We start from the raw sequence: 13,744 nt of genomic DNA on the forward strand, positions 1-13,744 counted from the left end.
CCAAACTTTGTGCAACGTGTCTCTCTCCTGTGTTCATCCAGGCAACTTTGAACAACGTTCTATTGGAATAGAAGTAACAGAAATTGTGGAAACACACCAAACTCCTAAGAAGTACATAAAACTCCCTTTGTGCTTCCAAATCTGAGAAAGACTGTGAACATTTGCCATACCTCCATACAAGAATACTTCTGTGCATATGTCACAGGTTCACGTTCCTAACAACTGTCATAGTTGACGCGGCATGTGTGAGGTTGTGATTTGTTATTGTGGAAAGGGTGCCTTTATCACCGGACCTGTCTTCCCCTCCTAGAATGTGAGGCCCAGAGATGGCGGGAGGTTCAGGAGCTGGTGCCCAGGTAAATCCCTTTAAAAAGGTTAACACCAGAGTCTGCCTTCCAGACTCAGCCAGAAGCTTTGGCCAGCTGCTTAGCCCTTCAACACCTCCCACCTGAGGATCTCAGTGTGGGCCCCAGACAGACCTTGGACACCTGCGGCCACCTCTCCCTCCCACAGATAGAGAGGATGTGCTCTGTAGCCATTCTTTCCTCCCGCCTCCATATTTGAGCCCTGGAAGCAGGTTCCCAGCCCTCCCCGCTCGTGGAGCTGAGAGTCTGCACCTTCGCCCCTCCTCTCCTGGCTCCTGTTCAAAGCCTTTCCACCCTGCTGCCCCTTCCTCCATGGGAGGTTGTAGGACATGCTGTCCTGGTCCTGCCCTGCTCTTGCCCTGCCCAGAGGCTCACCCTGCACCCACGCCCTATGTCTGCAGATGGGGGAGAAGGTAATGGACTTGAGACCACATTCGGCTCCTTTGTAGTGAGCCCGAGGTTGGGCTCACCTTGCCCCTGCAGGAGGACCCTGAAAGGGCAGGGGATGCAGGGAAAAAGAAATCATTAGCCATCAGGGAAATTCAAACCAAAACCACACTGAGAACCACCTTACAGCAGTTAGAATGGCAAAAATGGACAGGGAAAGAAACAACAAATGTTGGAGAGGTTGTGGAGAAAGGGGAACCCTCTTACACTGTTGGTGGGAATGCAAGTTGGTACAGCCACTTTGGAAAACAGTGTGGAGGTGCCTCAAAAAATTAAAAATGGAGCTACCCTATGATCCAGCAATGCACTACTGGATATTTACCCCAAAGACACAGATATAGTGAAAAGAAGGGCCATATGCACCCCAATGTTCATAGCAGCCATGTCCGCAATAGCCAAACTGTGGAAAGAGCCGAGATGCCCTTCAACAGGTGAATGGATAAAGAAGATGTGGTCCATATATACAATGGAATATTACTCAGCCATCAGAAAGGATGAATAGCCCACTTTTGCATCAACATGGATGGGACTGGAGGAGATCATGCTAAGTGAAATAAGTCAAGCAGAGAAAGTCAATTATCATATGGTTTCACTTATTTGTGGAACATAAGGCATAGCATGGAAGACATTAGGAGAAGGAAGGGAAAAATGAAGCGGGGGCGGAAATCGGAAGGAGAGATGAACCATGAGAGACTATGGACCCTGAGAAACAAACTGAGGGTTTTAGAGGGGAGGGGGCTGGGGGGATGGGTTTGCCCAGTGATGGGTATTAAGGAGGGCGAAAACAATGAATCGTGGATCACTGCATCGAAAACTGGTGATGTATTGTATGGTGACTAACATAACATAATAAAATAAAATTAAAAAAAAAGTTATTTTCAGGGCTGTTGACCTCAAAAAAATAAAGAAAGAAAGAAAAAAAAAGAAAAACAGAACCCACCTTCCCACCCCGCCCCCGCTGAACCCAAAGAAAGTTCTCCGCATTCAGCAATATCCTCTTCCACGGGTTCTGCCAACCTCCAACCAGCACTTCCCCTGGCCCTGCTCAGCAGGGAGCCCACCCGAGTGGGATCATCTGATCCCAGGTGAGTTCATGAGAAGAGGGAGACTTGCTCTATGACAGGGCTCCCTCCGAGCTCCCACACAGGTAGGAAGAAGGAAGTGTGTGATGGATGTCCAGTCCCATTTCTTCTCCTGTGCCCATTTCTTCTGCGCACGACAGCTAACCTGCCTCACTCCCAGGCCTGCAGGGGACATGGGGTCTGGCTGACTAGCTCTCCTGGCCTGCAGTCCACCTAGGCCGGCCTCAGACCCACGCTCCCCCTAGTGGCTGGACCCACGCCACAACACTGCCCTGCATGCCTGGGTCTCACCCCAGAAACCCTTGCCCCTCTCCCCCATACTCGACCCAAATCAGCCTCCTGACCCAGCCCCGCTTCCCCCTTTAACTGTCCTCCAGACTTTCTAGCCGTGGGCAGCCTGGAAGGTACCATTTTCCCAAACGGGTGAATGAGTTGGGCATGGAAGCCACAGAGCCCCATGTCTTTCTTTTATGCCTAAGAGACAGGACTGAACTGAAATTTCGTGACAATGTCAAGGCAGAGGGAGATCCTGAACCGGGTCCTCTCAGCTGTGAGGTCAGGGATCATGTCTAACCCGTGACAGAAGCAAGGAACAGGAATTCGGGCTCAGACATGGATTTTTGGCCCCCCCTTCTCGTTGGTTCAGCTCCTACCACATGTGCTGCTTAGGACCTTAACTCACCTAACATAGTTGACAGGGGATGGATTGTGGGGAGGCCAGGAGTTACGATGGACTTCTTCACCGGGACTCCTCCTAAGCTTTCTGCGTGAACCCCTTTCCTGAGGCTCTTCCTAGATGGAGTCAGCAGGATCTCAGTCTCCAAGGCAGAGAGGGCTTTGTCCTGAGGCCATTCCCCAAAGCCCTGTTCCACTGCCCCAGCCTACTGCCTTCCAGCCCCTTGCTCCGGCCGCTGCCCACCACATTTCGGAGTGATGAGTACAGGATGGGAGGCTCCTGTCAGCCACCCCCAAAGAGCAGTTCTGGACCAATTTCCAGGACTGAGGTCATAGTAGATGTGCTTCCCTCTTCAGGCTGCTGGGACTTTGACAAGTCAAGCTGAAGAAGAGGAACTGAAAGTTATACTGCCCCCTAGCCGTCACTTCTGCATGTTCTTGTCTACCCAAGAATACCCAAGTGTGAGGGCCAAGAGAGGGAGAACATCCACTTTAATTTCATTTGAATTTGCTCTGAAAGTGCATTGGGAGGAATGGGGACTGACACCTCAAACATAACAATGTGGGATCCATTTTCTCTATTTTTCCCAGCCTATGAGGGAGCCAGGTGGGTGCTCACCAGGGCTACCAGTATAGAAAGCTGCTTGATAGGGCTGAGATAAGAACGAAGAACATGAAACACTTGGTATTTCTAGCTCTCCATAGTAGCCCAGACCTCTGAGCCAGGGTAGATGTCAGAAACGTCAACCCGCAGGAGCCAGTCTCGAGAAAATCATCTGCCCCTAGAACAGTGGGCTCGGACCTGCAGGTGCCCCTCTGGCGTGGGATGAGGAACAACCTGACAGCGAGGGCAGTGGCAGGAGTGTCTTGATAAAGGTTAACTGCCACTAAAGCTTAGATTTGGCTTGTGTGTTGAAGAGGGCGCAAGAACTGTTTCTTCCAGAATAGACTTTGAATGTGGAGACTCAGGTTCAGGGCAGAGTCTGATTTTCCTCGGTGGGTAAATAGCGCAGATGTTCACTGAGCTCTGACACTGAGCCTGGATGAGACTGGTCCTTACTCTATAATTCTGGGTGGCCACGGTCTGGGGAAACATCCAGAGAATGCACAGACATCTCAAGAAGCTCATGTTAAATGACTAGAGAAGTTCTCTTTGTGTCTCTGCTTCATTGTTACAGTCACCAACTCTCGGAGCTTTGCTGGCCATCTACAGGAGCCCTTCTAGATGTTCCAAACTTCTGGGAATAGGTCATCTTCCCTAGGTTGCTGGGGGAGGGGAAGAGGAGGTAGTTGGGGGGGAAAGGGAAGGGAAGGGGATATAATAGCCTACAGGGAGTATCAGGATTTGGGGGAGACAATCTATATTCTGCACATGTCTGGCTCAGGAAAAATTTCCCAAGCTTTAACACATTGCAATGGGAACTTTATCAACGACTCAATCATTTCCTAAAGGCCCCGGATCACGTGAACTCACACATCACCCTCTGTTAGATAGGAAGGTCAAAAATTCTGTCATGCATACTACAGTTAGTGACTAGATCCAGGACCTCAGCAAGAGGGTAATAGAGAGCTTCAGTCGCAGAGGGAGGGAGGGGAAGATGTCGCCCCCTAATCTGGAGGCTCCTGGTTACTGCCCATAAATCGCCATCAAGATTTCTATTGCTTGCCCTCCCAGCGTCTCATCCGTGTATGCCCGTGCTCCCTCTGACAATCTCTCTGCCTCTCCTTTTTTCACCCTTTCTTACTGGCCTCGCCTTTGCTTTGGCATTCAAAGACATCACTCTTCCCACCCAATCTTGATGGGGGGACGGGTAGAACTGGCTAAGATCCTTTATCTCTAACCAGCTGTGAAGGCTGCTGTTACCTCAACTACCTGTTCATCCTGGATTCGCTGCCTTCTCCCTCCATCTGCATAGGGGCCATTTAACATCTTAAGTCTCTTATCATTTAGATAACATGCGTTATCTACTTACCTGAATGTACCGTTACATGAATTTCTTTTCCATTATGTGAAACTTCTTGGGGCATTTTTAATGTAGCAGATAGAGGTATGACACGGGAAACTATTGCATTGTTTCACAAAATTTATGTATTTGTGATGAGCAACCCACTCTGCCACCCCACTCCCATATGCCAAGACTAACACAACCACCTTTCTGACTCCTGATTCATTTGGGGATATAATAAAATTTACAACTCTTGCTATCTCTCTTCATACATAGGCAACAATGTAGAAATCCACTGTTTAAAATGGTAGCCTTCCAAAGCAGAGTAGTAGATCCAAAACTTCAGCTCAGACTTTTGCAGCCAATCGTGGGCCTCGTTTTTATGTGCCTGAGCTTCTCATCGAAGTTTGAAACAAGAGGATGAATAAGGAGTTCCTTGTAAAACTGAGCATACTATTTTATTTATTTAAATATTTTATTTATTTATTTTTAAGATATTTATTTATTTATTTATTTATTTTTTATTCTTATGTTAATCCCCATACATTACATCATTAGTTTTAGATGAAGTGTTCCATGATTCATTGTTTGTGCATAACACCCAGTGCTCCATGCAGAATGTGCCCTCCTCAATACCCACCACCAGGCTAGCCCATCCTCCCACCCCCCTCCCCTCTAGAACCCTCAGTTTGTTTTTCAGAGTCCATCGTCTCTCATGGTTCGTCTACCCCTCCGATTTCCCCCGCTTCATTCTTCCCCCCCCGCTACCTTCTTCTTTTTTTTTTCTTAACATATATTGCATTATTTGTTTCAGAGGTACAGATCTGAGATTCAACAGTCTTGCACAATTCACAGCGCTTACCAGAGCACATACCCTCCCCAGTGTCTATCACCCAGTCACCCCATCCCTCCCACCCCACCCCCCACTCCAGCAACCCTCAGTTTGTTTCCTGCAATTAAGAATTCCTCATATCAGTGAGATCATATGATACATGTCTTTCTCTGTTTGACTTATTTCACTCAACATAATACCCTCCAGTTCCATCCATGTCGTTGCAAATGGCAAGATCTCATTCCTTTTGATGGCTGCATAATATTCCATTGTATATATATATACCACATCTTCTTTATCCATTCACCAGGGAAATCCAAATCAAAACCTCAATGAGATACCACCTCACACCAGTCAGAAAATCCGAAAGGGTACATGCACCCCGATGTTTATAGCAGCAATGTCCACAATAGCCAAACTGTGGAAAGAGCCAAGATGTCCATCGACAGATTTTTATTTATTTATTTAACAGAGAGAGAGAGAGAGAGCACAAGTAAGCAGAGTGGCAGACAGAGGGAGAGGGAGAAGCAGACTCCCCGCGGAGCAGGGAGCCCGATGTGGGGCTCGATCCCGGGACTCCGGGCTCATGACCTGAGCCGAAGGCAGACACTTAACCGACTGAGCCACCCAGGTGCCCCCAAAACTGAGCATATAAATGAGAAGTTTATCCTCAGAGCTGATGGGATTCCATGAGATTATAATCAATTTGAACCAGGGCCTAGTGTGAAAATGAGATTGTACTGAGAACCAGTTATAGTACTAATCTGAATTAGGAGTGAATTTAAGACTAATCTTTTCTTGCAAATATATTTGCAAGATGAGCCCTTTTAAGGAGGAGTTTCCAGAAGTGCAGAAATAGAACTTAGAGAGGAGAACTCTGTGGTTGGTTGGTTGGTTGGTTGGTTGGTTGGTTGGTTGGTTTTGACAGGAGTAGTTTGAATTGCAGCTGGATCAAACCACTGAGATGTAGCAACTCGTTCCTCTCTTGAACCAGAAGGGCAGCTGGGTGTGACAGAGAGCCACTGGGTCTGGCATTAGACCCTGCCTGGGGTTTCAGGGCAGCGGGTGCCTGCGGCTAGTTGGCCAATCCTCAACAGCCCTAGAATAGAAACTTTGTTTTGTTCATCATCTTAGAGACAGAACATTTCACTCCCGGCTACCTACTACAAGAAAACCCAAAATATTTTTGCTTCTTTACCACAGTTGGATACATTATTGCAAAGTCACTGCAGATAGGGAACATGGGAACATGGTTGGGGGATTCAGGACTCATTGGAGAAGACTTCTGAGGCTTGGAACAGTGAAACATTACTGGAGGCTCTGAGAGTGGAGAACTTGGAACCAAGGAAAGGTCTATTTGGTCTTTTACGTGATTTTTCTCTTCTGCCTCCTGCAGAAATCAACCTGACCCATTATACCCTGGGTACTGCCCTATCTAGGAATAAAGCAAGATTTGGTATGGAAAAAAGGAAAACTAAACTAAATAATCACATGCATGGTCTGACATTTTATTTATTTATTTATTTATTTATTTATTTATTTATTTATTTATTTATTTTAAGTAAGCTCTCTGCCCAACATGGGGCTTGAACTCACAACCCCAGGATCAAGAGTCACATGCCTTACTGAATGAGCCAACCAGGCACCCCTGGTCTGATATTTTTAAACAGATCATGGAACATAACATCCCCTCACCAACCAGGGAATTTATTTTGAGAAAGGGTTTTCCAGATTCCTTCATCTTTCATTTGTGATGTTACCTGGGGGACACATATCAGAAAATTCTCTTATGGCATAAAAGGACAGCTTCATCCCCTATCAGCCTATGATGCCGGTGGTCAGAGGAAGAGAGGAGAAGAGGAGTAGGAGCAGGATAGCAAAATGTCTCCATTGCCTATCCCCAACGGGCAGAGAAAAAGGTCACTGTACTGACTGTGGTGATTTATTTTGATCACAAGGGGGAGTTTAAGTTGTAACTACACAATGGGGGCAAGAAAAACAAAATTTGAAAATCGGGATTCATTGGAAGATCTTAATTATTCCCCTGCTCAATAGCCTTGTTGAATAGGAAACACAATAAAGACAAAACGACCGAGGATTGAGATCTTGCAAGAATGAGGGCCACCAGGTCAGGAAGCCCCTCCAGTTGAGACACCAGCAGAAGTGAGAGAACAGGGAATACAAGTGTGGAGATGCAGCTGTGACGACCGACCTTCTTAGTTACAGAAGTGGGGATTGTGGCGCCTACTTCATATTGCTTCGTCATGTCAATGATCTCCCTTGGCCCCCACTAGAAAGAGCCCTGGCAGTGGCTATTTCATGGTTGTTGGTGGTAGTATGATTGAATTGCTATCACCTCCCAAGGATAAGGCTGTAATGGGAATTTTTGTACCCCCTTGCTGCGAATGTAAAGCTTCTACCCAGGAGAGGGAGAATGGATGCTGAGAGATAAAAGGGGTGGAGTGTGTTGGTTTTCTTCCATTTACCCCTTCCAGATCAATTCTCCACCCTTTTCTACCTGCTATCTGACCCCTATGATATATGGATTCATATGATATATGGCCCCAAAGCCTCTGGGCTCTATTTGAGCATGGCCAATGGGAAGCTTCTGCAGATCAGTAGGATGGAGTAGTGTGAGGTCCCAGTCTATAGTCTCCAGGTTCCTTCTTTAAAACATGGCCTCAGGCTAGCTCTGCCCCCATAAAAAGTCTCCACCAAACACGCTTTGCATGTCCAGCAACATCCTTCTCCCTTTCTTCCTGCGGATTAGCGATGCTGACAATCCAAATGCCTCCTCAGTTTTTGAACTAGCCTGGTGGTTTCCTTATTCCTTGTACAAACCTCTTTACAATAAAACTTATTGAATTTTTTATTAAATTTTCTTATTTCCCATTTGAACCCCAATGGTGCCAAAAAATTTCTCAGGATTTTGGCTAAAACCTTGAGATAGGCAATAGAACAAGGTGTGTGGTGGATGCCACAAAGTATGGAAAACAAGAGTTTTTAGGAGTTGCAAAGGTTCTATTACTGCTTCTAATATGCTTTTTTGTCTTTGATTTTCAACAGTTTTACTACACTTTGTGCAAATATGGTTCTATTTGAGTTGGGCTTACTTGGAATTCATTTATCTTCTTGGATATGTCAAAAACCCATAAGGTTAGTTGGAGATTTCTCAACAGAAACTTGACAAGCCAGAAGTGTGTGGCATGATATATTTAAAGGGCTGAATGGGAAAGGTCTACAGCAAGAATATTCTATCCAACAAGGCGATCATTCAGAATATATTGAAGGAGAGATAAAGAGTTTCTCAGACAGGCAAAAGCTAAAGGAGCTCATGACCACTAAACCAGCCCTGCGAGAAATATTAAAAAGGGACTCCTTAAGTGGAAAGGAGAGACCAAAAGTGACAAAGGCAAAAAAGGATCAGAGAAAATCTCCAGAAACAATGCTATAACAAGTAATAAAATGGCAATAAATACGTATCTATCAATAATTACTTTGAATGTAATGGGCTAAACACTCCAATCAAAAGATAGGGTGGATAAAAAAAAAAAGACCCATCTATATGCTGTCTCCAAGAGACTTATTTTAGACCTACAGACATCTACAGATTGAAAGTGAGGGGATGGAGGATATTTATCATGCAAATGGATGTCAAAAGGAAGCGTGAGTAACAATGCTTATATCAGACAAACTAGACTTTAAAACAAAGATGGTAACAAGAGACAAAAAAGGGCACTATATAATCATAAAGGGGACAATCCAACAAGAAGATATAACATTTGTAAATATTTATGCACCCAACATGGGAGCACCCAAATATATAAAACAATAACAAACATAACACAACTGAGGGGACTTTAACACCCCACTTATATCAATGGACATATCATCTAAACAGAACATAAACAAGGAAACAATGGCTTTGAATGACACAGTGGACCAGATAGACTTAACAGATATATTCAGAACTTTCCATCCTAAAACAGCAGAATACACATTCTTTTCAAGTGCACACGGAACATTCTCCAAAATAGATCACATATTAGGTCCCAAAACAGGCCTCAATAAATACAAAAAGATTGAAGTCATAGCATACAACTTTTCTGACCACAATGCTATGAAACTAGAAGTTAACCTAAGAAAAAATGTGGAAAGACCACATATACACAGAGGTTAAACAACATGCTACTAGACAATGAATGGGTCAACCAGGAAATCAAAGGGAAAATTTAAAAATACATGGAAACAAATGAAAATGAAAACCTTTGGAAGTAAGAAGGAAGTATATGGTAATAGAAGCCTACTTCAAGAAGCAAGAAAAATTTCATATAAATAACCTAACCTTATATCTACAGGAGCTGGAAAAGAAGAAAAATGAAGCCTAAAGCCAGAAGGAAGGAAATAATAAAGATTAGAGCAGAAATAAATGATACAAAAACTAAAGAAAACAGAATAGATCAATGAAACTAGGAGCTGGTTCTTTGAAAAAAAAAAAAAAAAGATAGATCTATAGCCAGACTTACCAAAAAGCAGAGAAAAGACTCAAATAAATAAAATCATGAAGAAAGAGGAGAGATCACAACCAATGCCATAGAAATAAAAGTATAAGAGAATATTATGAAAAACTATATGCCAACAAACTGGGCAATCTGGAAGAAATGGATGCATTCCTAGAAACATATAGATTACCACAACTGAGGGGCACTTGGGTGGCTCAGTTGGTTAAGCATCCAACTCTTGGTTCCAGCTCAGGTCATGATCTCAGGGTCATGAGATCCAGCCCCCTTTTTGGACTCCACACTGGGCATGGAGCCTGTTTAAGATTCTTTCTCTCCTTCTGCCTCCCCTGCCACTCATGCTCTTTCTCTCTCTCAAAAAAAAAAAAAAATTAAAAAGGAAAAAAATTACCAAAACTGAAATAGGAAGAAATAGAAAACTTGAACAGACCAATAACCAGAAAAGAAATTGAATCAGTAATCAAAAACTCCCAACAAACAGAAGTCCAGGACCAGATGGCTTCACAAGTAAATTCTACCAAACATTTAAAGAAGAGTTAATATCTATTCTTCTCAAACTATTCCAAAAAATAGAAGTGGAAGGAAAACTTCCAAATACATTCTATAAGGCCAACTATTATCCTGATACCAAAACCAGATGAAGACACCCCTACAAAAGAGAACTGCAGGCCAATATTTCTGATGTACACAGATGCAAAAATTCTCACTAAAATACTAGCAAACCAAATCTAACAATACATTTTTAAAAAACCATCCATCACGATCAAGTGGGATTTATCCCTGGGTAGCAAGGGTGATATTAACGTGATATACCACATTAATAAAAAAAAAAAGGATAAGAACCACATGATCCTGTCAATAGATGCAGAAAAAGCATTTGACAAAGTACAGTATGCATTCATGATAAAAACACTCAACAAAGTAAGTTTAGAGGGAACATACAACATACTAAAGGCCATATATGAAAAACCCACAGCTAATATTATCTTTAAATGGAGAAAAACTGAGAACTTTTCCCCAGGAAAAGTCAGGAATACAGGGATGTCCACTCTCACCACTGTTATTTAACATAGTACTGGAAGTCCTAGCCACAGCAATTGGACTATAAAAAGAAATAAAGGTCATCCAAATCGGCAAAGAAGTAAAACTTTCAATATTTGCAGATGACATGATACTATATATAGAAAACCCAAAAGATTCCACCAAAAGAATGCTAGAACAAATAAACAAATTCAGCAAAGTCAGAAGATAAAAAAATCAATGTACAGAAATCTGTTGCATTTTTATACACCAATAAGGAAGCAGCAGAAAGTGAAATTAAGGTATCAAACCCATTTACAATCGCACTAAAAACAAGAAGATACTTTGGAATAAACCTAACCAAAGGGGTGAAAAACCTGCACTCTGAAAACTATACAACACTCATGAAAGAAATTGAAGATGACATAAAGAAATTGAAAGACATTCCATGCTCATGGATCAGAAGAACAAATGTTGTTAAAATGTCTATACTACCCAAAGCAATCTACACTTTTAATGCATTTTAGTAGCATTTTTCACAGAACTAGAACAAACAGCCCTATAATTTGTATGGAACCACAAAAGACCCCCCAAATAGCCAATGAAACCTGGAAAAAGAAAAGCAAAGTTGGACACATCAAAATTCTGGACTTCAAGTCCTATTAAAAACATGTAGTAATCATAACAGTATGGTACTGGCACAAAAATAGACACATAGATCAACAGAACAGAATAGAAAACCCAGAAATGAACCCACAACTATATGGTCAATTAGGCTTCAACCAAGCAGGAAAGAATATCCAATGGGAAAAAGACTGTCTCTTCAACAAATAGTGTTGGGAAAACTGGACAGCCACATGCAAAAGAATGAAACTGGACCACTTTCTTACACCATACACAAAAAGAAATTCAATATGGATTAAAGATCTAAATGGGAGACCTGAAACCATAAAAATCCTAGAAAAGAACACAGGCAGTAATTTCTTTGACATGGGCCATAGCAACTCTTTCTAGATATGTCTCCTGAGGCAAGGGAAACAAAAGCAAAAATAAACTATTGGGACTACATCAAAATAAAAAGCTTCTGCACAGTGAAGAAGCAATCAACAAAACTAAAAGGCAACCTACTGAATGGGAGAAGATATTTGCAAATGACATATCTGATAAAGAGTTAGTATCCAAACTATATAAAGAACTTATAAAACTCAACACCCCAAAAATGGATAATCTAATTTAAAAATGGGCAGGAGACATGAATAGACATTTTTCCAAAGAAGATATACAGATGGCCAGCAGACACATGAAAAGATCCTCAACATCATGCATCATCAGGGAAATGCAAACCAAAACTACAATGAGATATCACCTTACACCTGTCAGAATGGCTAAAACCAACGACACAAGAAACAACAGGTGTTGGTGAGGATGCAGAGAAACGGGAACCCTCTTGCACTGCTGGTGGAAATGCAAACTGGTGCAGCCACTCTGGAAAACAGTATGGAGGTTCCTCAAAATGTTAAAAATAGAACTACCCTGTGATCCAGCAATTGCTCTACTAAGTACCTAGTAAGGTATTTAACCAAAGAATACAAAAATACGAATTCAAAGGGATCCATGAACCTTGATGTTTATAGCAGCATTATCTATAATAGCCAAGATATGGAAATAGCCCAAGTGTCCTTCGACTGATGAATGGATAAAGAATATGTGGTATGTGTATATATATATATATATATATATACATACATACAGTGGAATATTAGTCATAAAAAAGAATGAAATCTTGCTATTTGCAGCAACGTGGATGGAGCAAGAGAGTACTATGCTTCATAAAATAAGTCAGTCAGGAAAGACAAATGCCAGTTGATTTCACTCATATGTGGACTTCAAGAAACAAAACAAATGAGCAAAAGGGGGAAAATAGAGAGAGAGGGAGGCAAACCAAGAAACAGGCTCTTAACTGTAGAAAACAAACTGATGGTTACCAGAGGGGAGGTGGGTGGGTGGGGATGTGGGAAAATAGGTGATGGGGATGAAGGAAGGCACTTCTTGTGATGAGCACTGGCTGTTGTATGGAAGTGTTGAATCACTATATTGTACACCTGAAATTAATTTTAACACTGTACGTTAACTGGGAATTTAAATAAAAACTTTTTTAAAAGCCACAAAGCTCATTGTTCTTACCAAAAGTCTTTCTAAAATAAACTTCTCAGAGTGTTGCAAGCCTGTGGTTAATATCCATAGTTTGAAAAAAGTTGATTTTGGCCATTTTTGCTAGTGTTCTCACTGCTTTTATGGAAAAGCACTCTAATGGTGGTTTTTACTCTACCATTCTGGAAGAGCTTCTCAGGACAAGCTTTTGAAAGGAGGAAGAAAGAATAACATTTTGTTTGCCAGTTCAGTTAACTTTATAGCTTCACTGATGAGAAGGTGAGATATTCAATATAAACATGAAGTCTTTTTTTTAAATTTAATTTTGTTATGTTAATCACCATACATACATCATTAGTTTTTGATGTAGTGTTCCATGATTCATTGTTTGCATATAACACCCAGTGCTCCATTCAATATGTGCCCTCTTTAATACACATCATCAGGCTAACCCATCCCCCACCCCCCTCCCCTCTAGAACCCTCAGTTTGTTTCTCAGACTCCATTGTCTCTCATGGTTCGTCTCGCCCTCTGATTTCCCCCCCTTCATTTTTTCCTTCCTATTTTCTTCTTCTCCTTCTTCTTTTCTTCTTTTCTTCTTCCTCTTCTCCTTCTCCTTCTCCTCCTCCTCCTCCTCCTCCTCCTCCTTCTTCTTCTTCTTCTTTCTTCTTCTTCTTCTTCAACATATAATGTATTATTTGTTTCA

This window comes from Mirounga leonina, unplaced genomic scaffold (assembly GCF_011800145.1).
Source record: "Mirounga leonina isolate KUSES-001 unplaced genomic scaffold, KU_Mleo_1.0 Mir_153, whole genome shotgun sequence".
Classification (NCBI taxonomy): Eukaryota; Metazoa; Chordata; class Mammalia; order Carnivora; family Phocidae; genus Mirounga; species Mirounga leonina.